Here is a 14,037-nt window from a genome sequence, read left to right as displayed (position 1 = left end):
GAATATACAGGCTTATTCACGTGACGTGTTGGTTGTTCCAAATCCTAAATTATATTCACAACTATGGAATTATGCTCTAGTTTGTTTGTTTTTTATTTCTAGTGTCAAGCAACTAATCTTACTACGTTCAATTAGCAGAATTATGTATGATTTTCACATCTTCTCATGGTTGTCTAATTTATTTGTCGGTATCTAATGAGATTTGATTTTTGCTATGCATATATATCTCGTCACCATAGGGTGTAAGGGGTAACCTTCCCTTAAGCACGCAAATGTCAACCTCTCTTTCACGTAGTACATACTGGGCTGATTTGTTGCAGACTAACGAGGCTCTGGCGTCTGTACTAGCTGCCAGTATGTTATTCTATGTGGTCTGTGTTGTGTCCTGTACATGCGTGTTTGTCTTTCATTAATTTGATCGTATCATTTTTCATACTCGTCTTCGTGATTAGCCAAAGGTGGAAGAAAAGCGAAGTAAAATAAAGCAAAGACGAGTAAATCATCGTCACCATACAGTTCAATTTCGAGTGTGGCATGGGTATAGCTATCGCCCTTTCTCCAATGCCACTCTCATGATCACTATTAACCCAAGAGATACGAGAAAGGCATAAAATAACCACAATAGAAGGAAACGCGTTGATGCATGTAAGAGTAAGTTCATCTGAGACGAATTGTTCAAAACTACTTCAGAATAGCATTTCTCTATATTTCATTATACGTCACGTTCAGTGATGTGCGTCTACGCGTAAACAACGATAGTCTACATTCTACACGTAGACTATTTTATCCACGTAGATGACGTAATCTATGTAAACAACATGGCGAAAGGTGATATCTTAGCAAAGGGCGCCGTGGAAGTAAAACAAAATTATACTGCGTATCAGTTGCTGATGTGTGAAGAGAACTTTCCATACTCTTTCTTCCATATTAGAACAATTTCTCACCTAGGGAAAAACCTAACATGGGAAATATTCTAGTGTTTTATGGGATAAAGACCACTCTTGCCTCACGACTGCCATCTGTTGTTGTTTTTTGCATACTATTTATCTTCTTCCATAGTTGATAATAGAAGATAAGATAAATTTTGTTGTAAATAGAATTCTTTTCAGTTCGTTAGGAACCAATATAGTTGAAAATGTCACTTTCCTTTCATGAAACCCTTGAAAATTAATTTTAATGCACTTTAGATTGTCTACGTAGTCTATGTAAACTACAACCCAATGTAATCTACGTAGATTACGTGTAAACAACACATGTAGACTTAAACTTATAGTCTACGGCACATCACTGATCACGTTTCTACATATTTTGGATAATCGTAAAAAAAATTGAAACTGAAACAAGTTACTGTGCATTTCTGAATATTAAGGCATTTTTATAAAATTTGATTGATTTCTTTGCTTGATTCATTTTCTTTATCTTACCTGACTTTTCTGCCACTTTTGACTAATCTCGAGGATGAATAACGATAAGGTGAAATTGGCGAAAGGTTATTCACAAACACATATTGACAGCAAACAAACCCCTCAGATGATTATACTGGCTGTAAGCCCAGACGCCAGAGCCTCGTTACATTGCAAAATACAGTCCAGGATGTACTACATGAAAGAGAGGTTGACATTTCGGTGTGTTGGAAGGGATCAGCCCCTACACCCTTTAATCAAGGAAGAATACTATAGCTCAGGATTCGTGTATAGACTGGGTATAGCACGTTATATTTTACTCTGAAATATAAGTACTATAGTCAATATATATATGCATGTAATGCAGTATGTATGTGTATTGTATCAACGTCGTATGCTACACTTTTCACCATATATCGATTCTTGAAGATGTCCTGTAAGATTTAAGCGTTTTGAAACATAAAGGAAGCTAAATGAATGTATGTATAAATTAAAAGGAAAAATAAAATTTTGTACGGCAATTTCCAAAATTTTATGTCTAGTAAACCTTGAAGATACAGAGCAATGCGTATTTATTTTCCTTTCTCCCATCTTTCTTTTGTTATTTCTTATAAACGTATTTCTTATTGATTTGGGGAAAGTGAATTGTTACTGCATAGCCCTGAAACGTTCAGTGACTCTTGGTGTAATCTCAATTGTGACTCGACGTTCATTTATAAAGTGCGTCCATTTCGATTTTCAGCCGAGAGATCGGGAGAAGCGTGGCGGGCGGCGCTGACGGAGATGCCGACATTTGCGGCCTGTAATGCCCGCTTATTTTTATGGACATATGCAGACATTTATATAAATATTGCAAAACGAGCACTAACCTGTGTTATAACACGCAAAAGTTCTTCTGTAATTCATCCAAGCTCTGCCCTTATATAGACAAATAAATACGCTTTAGAAACGATGTTAAGAGCCACAGATAATAAAACATTTTAATCATAGTTTTGACCAGTAACGTCCTGCTTAAGTTTATATCCTTGAAAGAGTTTTGTGCCGATGGGGATCGTTTGGAGGTTTCGAATGTGCAACACTGTATCAAGATTACGCTGTAGACGAAACCGTTAAAAGTCAATGGTGTTCGTGAGCTTCCTTGCAATCCGAAATCACCGAGCTCGAGTTTTTTGTTCCTTTCGCGACAGAGCTGTGAATATAGTGGCGAGCAGATGTAAACCAAGAGCGTGTTAATTTCGTACTGTGCGCAAGAGTGTTATTATTGGTTACTTGCCGTTACTTGTTTGTGTTATTGCAATGTGTATGTGTGTTGTGTCAGTGAGAGTACCAGAACCAGCCGCAAGGTTCACGTTACGAGGGGGGCTGATAAGTTCTCGGCCCGACCCAGAAGGACTTTAGCTACAGGCACGAAAGTTTCAGGCTATTCAACGTTTTCTCCCCGAAAGTCTACACACTTGGCACTTGGTGGATATCAGTTTGAACAACTCTTATAACACAGGTTAGTGCTCGTTTTGCAATATTTATATAAATGTCTGCATATGTCCATAAAAATAAGCGGGCATTACAGGCCGCAAATGTCGGCATCTCCGTCAGCGCCGCCCGCCACGCTTCTCCCGATCTCTCGGCTGAAGATCGAAATGGACGCACGGTAGATTAGTAGCTGAGTACCCGGTGTTGCCCGGGTATTTATTTATCCCAATCTTCTATTAGACAGGAAAATAATGAATTCTGACTATAGTGTAAAATGTAACTAATTTTATTTACAGGTATTTAAAAGTATAAGTACAGTATACAAATTATAAAGTGAACTCTTTTACAAATTCACTATAATATTAATTTAACTCAAAACTTGATTATAAGCAACATTTTTAGTTTCACCTCCAGGAGCAAGAAAAAAAATATTGAATGGCATTGGGAGTGTCACTATTCATCTTAGCGACCCCGAAAGCTATGGATTCCATACTAGTTTTCGATTATTTTTACATGTCACCCCCCTTCCCTTCCCCCGACCCCTGGGTGTCTTACCCCCACAGTATTTCTTTCCAGATTGTAAATCATATGCGTACGAAGTTTGGTTGAAATCGCTCCAGGCGTTCGAGAGTTATGCCGGATACATATATACACACTTACATCCATTTTTATATACATATATATAGATAGATTTTTGAACATCTATATCCACTGTGCGAATTAAGCTTCTTGCTTTGGGGAGGATGCCCACTAGTGGCGTACTTGTGATTTCATTTTGGGAGATTTCATTTTTTTTTCGTGCTAATTTGTATATGTTACCAGTCAGTAAACTAAACTGTTGTCTTGCGGTTGTAAGTGCATTAGGCCAGTGGTTCTAGCCTGGGTTGTTAAATATTTTATTAACATTTGCAAGTAATTTGGAAACAATATATTTACATTCTAAGAGAACCCTCACTCATAAACAAAAAGAGCTAGTAACTAATAACTAGCAACATCGAAAACCTGACCAAATTTCTTTCTCAAGTTCAAACTTAACGTCCACCTAACATACCTACAAGTTTCTTGTGAGCACTTTAATACATGCAAAATATCAGCAGTATACCATGAGGTTATCAGTTGCAGATTGGTTCCTTTAATGCACTAGGCTGCAATTCTTTGATGACAGGACCATTAATGGACACGAATGATTTTTCAATTGTGTTTTTTATATAGTTGAAGAAATGATGTACTATGTGCTTTCAAACTCATTTTCTTTGAGGAGGATTAAAACATCCCTTACAGGGATAAAACTAATTTTATTTTGCTGGGGATAAATTATTTTGTGGGGGAGAAATTCCCGGCATCCCCCGTTAATTCGTACACTGTCTATATGCAGTGGCGTCGCGTGCGTGTGTTCACAATGATGTTTTTGTACTGAATGCTGATTACTCCTCTCCCTTGTAACTTCATCTTCAATTGAAAAATGAAATTAACAGTTCAACTTATCTTCAATTTCATCGTCATCTTCGCGATTAGCCAATTGTGCAGAAAGGGAAGTAAATAATGTCCAGGCCGAGATTCTAATCCGGCACCTCTACATCACAGTGATAACCATTCCGATGTGAAAGTCGTCTTCAAGAAAAGTGAAAAGATAGCTGAGAATTTTGTAATGGTATACGGCTTCTTGTTTACCAGTCGGTGTCATATTATGTATCCGGTGTTATTTTATAAGGAATGCAAGGTTACTGCCTCTGTCAAACCTCTTTGACAATACCACTGGATGCATGTTTTCTAGTTTAGGAAAATTCATTACATCGCGTCTCGTATCACTGTTCTCAATCCACTCTCAGCGACGACAAGAGCATGTTCTTTGAATTAGCCGACTGATATACACTCATAACATCATCCCGGACTAATTTGCCAAGCTCAGGTATGTTGGTTCTCGTATTTTGTCGATACACTTCGTTGATTTCTAGAATTTCTTTTCGTTTTCCAACCTTGTATTGGGTTAACGGGCGATACGTGGGTAGGTATATTAGTTTTGATTGATTCACTTATTTAGTTTATTTTACTTTGCGTCTTGTGCCTCTTGTCTAATTTGCGAAGATAGGGACGAGTGATGAAATGATGAAATTGATGAATGGATTTTAATGGGGAAATGGACATTCACAAACAATCAAGCCCGAGCGGGATTCGAACCCGGGACCCTTGGCGTCAAAGCGCGATGGGCTCACCACTCGGCCACAGGTTCCGGCAGGTAAATTGGTGATAGTAAGTGTGAAATAAGTGCGCACCAGATTGGATGACTTACACCATTAAAAACACTAAGTAGGTAACTCTCTAGAGTTCCATTTGTCCTTATCCTGTGCAAAGTCAACGCATTCTGTTCCATCCATACCGATTTCCTATAAGTCCATCTAAGCGTTATCCCTCCATCATCGTCTTGACCTTCCTGCAGGTCTCATACCATCAGGTTTCCCATAAAGAATTCTGTAAATTCTTCTTTCCTCTCCCATTCGTGCCACATGGCATGCCCACGTAAGTCTTCTTGATTTAATTAATCCAATAATATCTGGAGTTCAAAACAAATAATGTAGTTCTACAGTATGTAACCTTCTCCACTCACCTGTCTCCTCATACCGTTTAGGTCAAAATACTTTTCTAAGAATTTTATTTTAAAATACTCTTCATATATTTCCTCTTTCAATGTAATATGCAAAGTCTCACATCCATATAATACTACAGGTAAAATTATTTTTGGTATATTTGAACTTTTAGTTTCTTAGATATTATACGAGAAGATAAAAGATTATGAAGAGAGAAGTAACGCATTTCCTGAATTAGCAAACACAGTAAAAATATTTCACAATCCAATCGCCCTTACGTGTATCACTTCTTCCAAAGGACAATATGTTTTCAACCGCCTTAAATTTTCTAACACATTTCAAATTTCACTGGGAATACTGCAAGGTCAGTGCTCAAACATTCTCTGATTTTTCAATTTGTTTGCCCTTGCAAATGCAATACAAATCTTTACTAAAAGAATGGCAAGACAACAATTCAAAACTAGCACACACTCTTAAGAGCTTTCATTTCAAGTTACAAATCACATACTCAGAAATACAATTTCGCTCTTTGTTTTCTGAGTAGTTAGAGGTATTTTTACAGAGAAAAGGACATAGCAGAGGCTGTGAGTTGTAAACATATGGGCCCGCATAACGATGAATCTGAAATGATAGACGCCACGAGCCATCTCATCAAATGCATAGGTTATATTGTGGCATACGTTAGAAACATTATCAACAATTGACTTACTTTACCCTACTGTATGTTCGATTTTTTTAGTCTATATATTAACATTTCCAGAGCGTGTTAATGGCATTTTGAGCTCATAATATGCCCAACATCTAATTAAAATGTACTTTTTGCATGCACCGGGGCTGAAGCACGACATCTCTAATTAAATATAATACTGGCATATTTCTAATTTATGAGAAAGCGCAAAGAATCGAAGGGCAAACAGATGAGTTACAATAACCTTGAAGAAATTCACGAGTAAAATTTATCATAAGCACCTCTGACATTTTATATGGCAATTGCAATTAGAAGAAAGTTAATTTAATTCTTCTCCTGACCCCGTTTTGAAACGTAATATTTATTGATCGTACTTTCTTCTTTGGTCAGGTACAATGCGGCCACTGTACCTTTCTAAATATTTCAGATAACTGCTGAGCACTGGTAATGAATCTTAAGTTTGCATAAGAGAATTGAAGATTAAAATTGGTAAATGCTGTAAGTGCCACAATAATTCAAACACCGTTTTCCACGTTAAACTGTGAAATGTGCCATGCTTTATAATGTGGTAAACGTGAAATGTGGCTGGTAGCCCTCTAAGTAGTTCAAAGGGCGGGTAAACAGGTCACTAATGTGCACGTTCTTACGGGCTGATGTGCGGTACAATGCGATTTCCCAACACTTTCGCTTTTGGCACTTACAACGTTTACCACTTTTAGTCCTCAATTTAAGGAAATATGTAAAACACTTACTGAAAGAAGTTAAACTGAATTTGAATAGAATTATTAACATTCTCACATCTGAAAAAGAAGTTTTTCTCTTTTTAAGAATATGTCTTAGCAGTTTCGAGAGTAAAAAAGGGAACATTCTCTGTAGAAATTGTATCTAACAATGAATGTTGAATAATATTTTATTTAGGCCTACTATTAGCCTGCCATCTTTCGGTAGGAAACTATACTAATAACCAATATTCTTCATTTCGTGAACATATTGTGTAAAAAGAGCTGTTTTTGAGTCATGAAAATTAACTCATGGAATATATAAACCTGAGATCTATTTATTCTCTTAGTATGGGGAATTTATCAGATCGTTACTTTTGCTTCGCTAATTTGAATTTGAGGAATAACATCTAGTGGATATGTCTAAGTCTAATCCAAAATGCACATTTTGAAAACAACATATTTAAAAAAAATAGTGTCTCTTGTCAGCAAATTTTGATTACTAAATTTTTAAATAATAGACTGAAAGGCATGAATCCCATGCATTTTAATACTGACCGTTGACACAAACTGTAAATTTGAAATTACAGGGGAAAAGTCAATCTTTAAGCAAAATGTAATTTTAGCTCCGAAATCTTCAGAGCTATTACTATTTTCTCAGCCACGGTAAGAGTGTGTTTTGTGTTTATTGATTGATTAATTTAGTTAATTTACGTAGCGTTTGGGTAGTAGTGACGATGAGCGTGGATGGTGATAAGTAAAAAGCCATGAAGACAATCACACATGTATAGGACACAGCACATGACCCATAGATATCTGAGTCCAAACGACAGTACCTTGTTAGTCTGCAACAATGCAGTTCACGGTGTACAACATGGAAGTGAGATTTGACCCTTAGTGCCTTCCGAAACTGTCACTCCTTATACCCCTGTTGCGCATCAACAATGGTGGAGGTGATAATTTCCTTTGATTTATTTCCATTAATAAAACACTGCTACCAAAAGAGTTAGTTGTTTGGGATGGGAGGCAACTCTCTCTCTGGGAATACTTGAATCACCCCCTTTTATTCCCGGCCGGGGGTGGGGGTGATATTTGGAAGAAGTCCTTGAAATTGAACATATTGAACGTATATAAATAAGTTGGAAAAATATATGGCGTCATTTTTAAATAAAATGTTAGTGTAACACTAGCGACAAGTGTTAAATTGTTTAAAAACGAGGATGTTCACCAATATAAATTCCCAAGTTAAATTTGGGAGGGTGTCAAATTTTACATTGTATGTATTAACAAATAGGTATGTACAGTAGTTCATTTATTGACAAATATTTACTGTTGATTTTGTGTACAACTTTTGTGACAATTATCTAAAAGTTGCAACACGTCTCATAGATTTCTCTGTTTTTTGCTTCCCGAGGTCAGCGCACCATCTGCTGGACTGATTGTAAACTAAGGATGTTACAAATTTCTCAGTGACGCCGTGGGTCAAAGCATACGTTAAATAGAAGACACGTCGATAAATTCCTAGATGTCGGTTATCAAGACTTCATTCTGGACTTTGATTATATTCTATTAAATTTATATTTATGTAGCCTCAAGCCCTTCAGGCATAATGTGAAATAAACTATCTTTACTTTGGAATGGTTTTAAACTTTAAACGGAAACGAAACTTTCATCTTCAATATTTAGATATGAACTTTTACAACCATTTAAATACTATTAGCTCATACAATGAATTTTGATGAGGTATTGGAAAATCATTTGATACAATTTTCTTAGCCTATTAGCTGGTGAGAGGCTGACTTGATAGAACGTGAGTGCAACTTCAATTAGGCGACGTATTTTTAAAAAAATATAGACAACATATTTTGACGCAAACACGCAAGTGTGTAAGTATGTAAGTATATACCAGGTGGTTATAATTAAAGTGACGGTGTTCAGAGTGGTACAGCACTGGCTGTAATGAGAGTAGCAGTCTGAAACTTCGTAGATATGCTAATGAAGCAATGCGCTCGCGAATTATGCAAAAAAAAAAAAAGTTCCAATTCTCGCCACCAGGGTGAAAAATGGAGCTGTAAGCAGTCAAAACTTGGTATAGTTACAGGAAAAACACTATAAATCGCAGAAAACAATACTCTTTGTAATAAAATATCGCTACAATTTCACTATTCGAATTACATGAACATTACTAAAGGAAAAAGCAACAAGCGTCACCAACAACAACCAGGGAGCTCACACAATGGTTAGGCAATTTCACCGACTTTGACGTCAGAGTTACGGAAAATTCCACGTTTTGACTGCTTACAGCGCCGTTTTTTACCCTGGTGGCGAGAATTGGAACTATTTTTTTTTTTTTTTTTTTTTTTTTGCATAATTCGCGAGCGCATTGCTTCATTAGTATATCTACGAAGTTTCAGACTGCTACTCTCATTACAGCCCGTGCTGTAGCACTCTGAACACCGTCACTTTAATTATAACCACCTTGTACCTAGTCTACTACGACTGAACCTAAACTGATATTCTTAGCAATTCCCAACAATGCTTGAAAATCAATCGAATTTGTTCAAAACTTGATTAATATTGTAAGCATCAATTAACCAACCTCATTCTGGTTGAATTTCTATACGGTTCAGAAACATTTTTTTCAAGATAGATTTAAACACGGTCCAGGAACTTTTTTTTAATGGAAGAATACGCAACTTGGACCGAATTTAAATTATGCCAGAAAGATAGGTTCCAGATCTGATACGGAGCCCAATAGAATCCTTTCGAATTTATGATTTCCTGGATCCTTAATAATTCCAGGGTTGTTAAAAGGTCAATGAATTGTAAATAAATTCAATTCCGGTCCAGTAGAGAAAATCACCTAGTGTGAATGGGTTCTGGACCGTAAAGAACCTTTAAAGAATTTCAATTCGGTCCAGGAAACTTTTATCCGGATGAATCTAATTTCGGTCCAGGAACCTATTTTCCAGGATCAATTTAAATACGGCCCAGAAATAATTTTTCAATGGAACAAAAAGTAAGTTCGAAAGTACACTCCATTGTCGTGGCGTGAATTTTCGTGACCTTGAAAATGACTATACCGCTGTGTTCATTGTCCACGTCTTGTGAAATGGATCGATTCTGTTTGTCATCCACCATGAAATCTCCATTCCAACGTACCGAGACGGGGGAAATTGTAAACTTGCTATAAATGTGAGAATTGAATTCATGCTTTTAGTGGTGTAATCGTTGGTAAGAACGAAAATCTCACACGGAACATCTTATCTTGCACTGGACTCAACTAAGAAACATTTCGTTCCGAGAATATATTTGGATTGCCATTTGATTGTTTCATGTTGATAATCTGATCATTGCATCAATTCTTGACGCTCAGAAAATATCTTCTCATACCATACTACTCTCCTCTCCTCTCACCTCCTTCCCCTTCTATCCTTCTCATCTCCTCTCCTCTCCTCTATTTCTTCTCTCATTTGTTCCAACCTCAAATTTATCCGGTTCTGTTTTCGTGTCCCCACATCACTCTTCTCCACTCCTTTTATCGTCTCTCCTGTCATTGATTCCTGACTCCATTGTGCTCTTATCCTCTGTTCTTAGCTATTATCTTTTCCTTATTATCCACTCTTCCCTCTCCTCCTATCCTATCCTCTCATCTTGTCTTTCTATTTTCATCTTTTCTCCCTCTTCCTCCTCTCCCCCTCGCATGCCCTTTCCTTCCTTCTCCCCTCTTCTTCTATCCTCTCTTTTCTTCCCTCCTCTTTGTTTCTTCTTCTTCTATCGCCTCCTCTTCTCTCCTCTCCTCTCCTTTCCTTTCCGTTCTTCTCTTATTTTCTTTTGTGTAGATTCATCAGCGATGAAATAGTAACAAATCGATATTCTCCATTTAGTACAAGAAATCTACTTCTTTCACTAAATATTTTGTCAGTTGCGATATGATACTGAATGATTTATATTTTTAATTAAGTAATAACTTTTGTTATTCATTTCGTACAATTCATAAACCTATTTTGTGTACGAGGCAACACGAAATCGAGTCTAACTCTATACGCAACCCACCAACGCCTTGTGTAATTTGGGTTGCGTAGTATAATATGTAGCTGTAGTAATACTTTTGAGAGCCGCTGTACACCCAGCGGAAATATAAATAGTAGGTGAATTGAACATCACGATTCAAATTCAGTCTATTTTCCACAGTGTGACGATCATGCGGAATTGAATTAAGAACCTCAATAAGCAGTGAACAGCATCGGCTTCGTATCAATGGAAACACAAGGAATGTACTGAAAACCTTAAAATATTACAGATACACAAATAAGGGAAAAGAAATGGACATTTTAGCGTCGTCGCCTAGTAATCAAGGGGTCCCGGGTTCGATTCCCGGTGGAGGCACATAGTGGTTTGGAACCCACTTTAAACTGTAGGTCCAGTCTCAATCAGACTTACTGTGAATAAAGTGGACTTAACGTTAAAGCACCAACTCAATCAATTGATGAATGAAGAATTCGACAATTTACTAATCTTTGGCTGCACAGCAACTTTAGATTCCATTCCTTGTAGCTTGGAAGTGCCCTTGTCATGTTTTTGTGTCTGTTGCAGTTTAGTGTTGCTGTTTCCAGGTACTTAAACTGCTCTTCTACTTTGAAAAATACAATTGAAAAACTTGAAGGAACTTCAAATAACAGATCTGCAGGTATGGTTTGTTTTCTTAATTTTTAATTTACTTACACTATGGTGCCATCTTGTGGCCGGTTTACACGCAAACGTTTTGCCAGTGACGTGCGGTGACGTCGACACTTGGGGTAGCAGTCAGTGGCGTGCTCAGGAGGGGGGGGGGGTTGGTGTGGATCACACCCCTCCTCCCTTTAGGGCCAGTATTCCTGCAAAAAAGAAGAATGTCAATAACAGGAAACGATTGCAAAATTATGAGTACTAGAAGAAAGTACACGTAACCCCACCCACATTCGAAAATAAAAAAACTATTTGATTTGACTCTAAGCCAGACATCCCGGGTTCGAATCTCGAATTGGCCATTTGTGTTCTTTGTGTGTCCCTTCATCAATTTTGTCGTACCAAAGGTGGCGGAAAAGCGAAGTAAAATAAACCAAATTGAGCAATTAATCAATGATTTGATTTCATTTTTGTTACTTAGCGTCGCTTTTTTGTCACATTTGGTTAATTGCGAAGATGGTACGATGAAATTGATGAAGGGGCGAGCACAGGGAACGCCCATGCCCGGGTCGCGGTTCGAACCCGGAACTCCTGGTGTCGTAGTGCGCTGTGATAACCACTCCCCCACGCTTGGTTGATTTGGTGACAAGTAACAAAACACAACACACTTTTTTGTAGTTTCTTCAATGATATTCATTTGACTTTTTGAGTTCTGAGATACATTTTTCATTCCAAATTATTTCATTATTCACTGCAACACATAGGACAAGAATGCGCACTCATCACGGGTTCGAATCCTGGCCTGGATTGTTCATATGAGGTCCATTAAACAATTTCATCATATCATCACTCAATCCTCATTTTCGCGATAACCAAATTTGGCAGAAAGCGAAGTAAAATAAACCAAACCAACAACAATATGAACACGCGTTCTCTTGCCCAAATAAATACATCCGTATTTATGACTGTTAGAGACCAAGGCCTCACCGATGGCGCAATGGTAGCGTCGTCGCCTTGTAAGCAAGGGGTCCCGGGTTCGATTCCCGGTGGAGGCACATAGTGGTTCGGATCCCACTTTAAACTGTAGGTCCAGTCCCGATTAGCCTTACTGTGCATAAAGTGGACTTAAAACAACAGATCGTTAGAGACCAAGAGTAATATATTTAAATAAAACACTACTAAAACTAGAGTCAGAGACAGCCTGAGCACATATTTGTAATTTAATCATTATATATTCCATATTTGAAAAAGATAAAAAGAAAGAAAGCATAACATTATTGTCTGCACATAACACGTTCCCATTTCATAAATAATAAAACTACATCCCATATTATACATATGCACATATTGTACAACGTGTAAAAGATTGTGTAAATACAGAGAACATAAGTACTGCAGAAAATTTTACCCTGAGTTCTTTAGAGGATTTACAAAAAAATCTATGAGAAACCAATCCCCTATCTGTCCTATAGGAGATAGACTGGGGGACCTGAAAGCACGGGCTTTCAACCATTGCAGCGGGGGGCGAGGAGGCAAGGGAGGTAGAGGTAGAAATCTTCCTTTTCCTTGGGCCGGCCGTTTCTACCTGGAAACTGGTCTGGCGGAAGAAGAGCGAGCTAGGGTATCCAGCCAGCTTTGCCCGCGGAGAACACCGATGGACGAGAAGCGCGTGGAAAATAAAGTGTTGCGTATGAACTGTGGTGGCTTTAACAAGACAATAAATATTGTGATTTGAATATAATTCGAGACGTGAGATTGATTGATCTATCTCTGCTAGACTAGCTACTCCTCAGTGCACGTCACTGCGTTTTGCCTGCACAGTCTTCAACTCCGCAGGCAAGACGTTGCGTGTGGACCGGTACACATTTTAGAACTGCTCAGGAACGGAAACGTAACAGAAAGACAGGACAAGAACAGTGGAGGAGGGAGAGATTGGGACCGTCAAATCCTTTGGTGTTACTGTCCCTGGCGTGACGGGTAACGTGATTGGTAGCCGGATTTTGAGTGACAGCGCGCGTTGCAGAAACAGGTTCCCCAACGTTTAGCGCATTCACTGTTGAAAGTTGGAGCAGTAATAGCACGTAAAGGTATTGTTTGAATCTGCAAAATGCCGAGAAAAGGATGGACTTGATGTTCTGCAATAAATTGCAAGAAGAATGGAGGAAGAAAAGATGAACAAGGAAAACATGTAAGTTCTTCCACTTACCAAAAGAACAAGAAAGGAAAGTTTCCTTCATATATTCATACACTGAACAGCATGTTCTGAAAGTCGGACAACGCTTAATTTTGATCGTCAATAACACGAAAACTGTTAGAAATATCCTCACCTTTCCTTATATTATAAAGATCCTTCCACTGATTCCATATTGAATATCCTCTTTCGTAAGGCTGCTCTTGGATTTTGTTAGTTCTACTTCATACTTCAATATTTGGCCCATCTTGTCTGTTCTCCCTATAATTTATTTCCGTCTAAGGTTAAGGGGGCGATGCCCATTGACCCCACT

The sequence above is a fragment of the Lepisma saccharinum genome, chromosome 26, assembly GCF_977018435.1.
Source record: "Lepisma saccharinum chromosome 26, izLepSacc3.1, whole genome shotgun sequence".
Classification (NCBI taxonomy): Eukaryota; Metazoa; Arthropoda; class Insecta; order Zygentoma; family Lepismatidae; genus Lepisma; species Lepisma saccharinum.
This window is presented reverse-complemented; position numbering follows the sequence as displayed.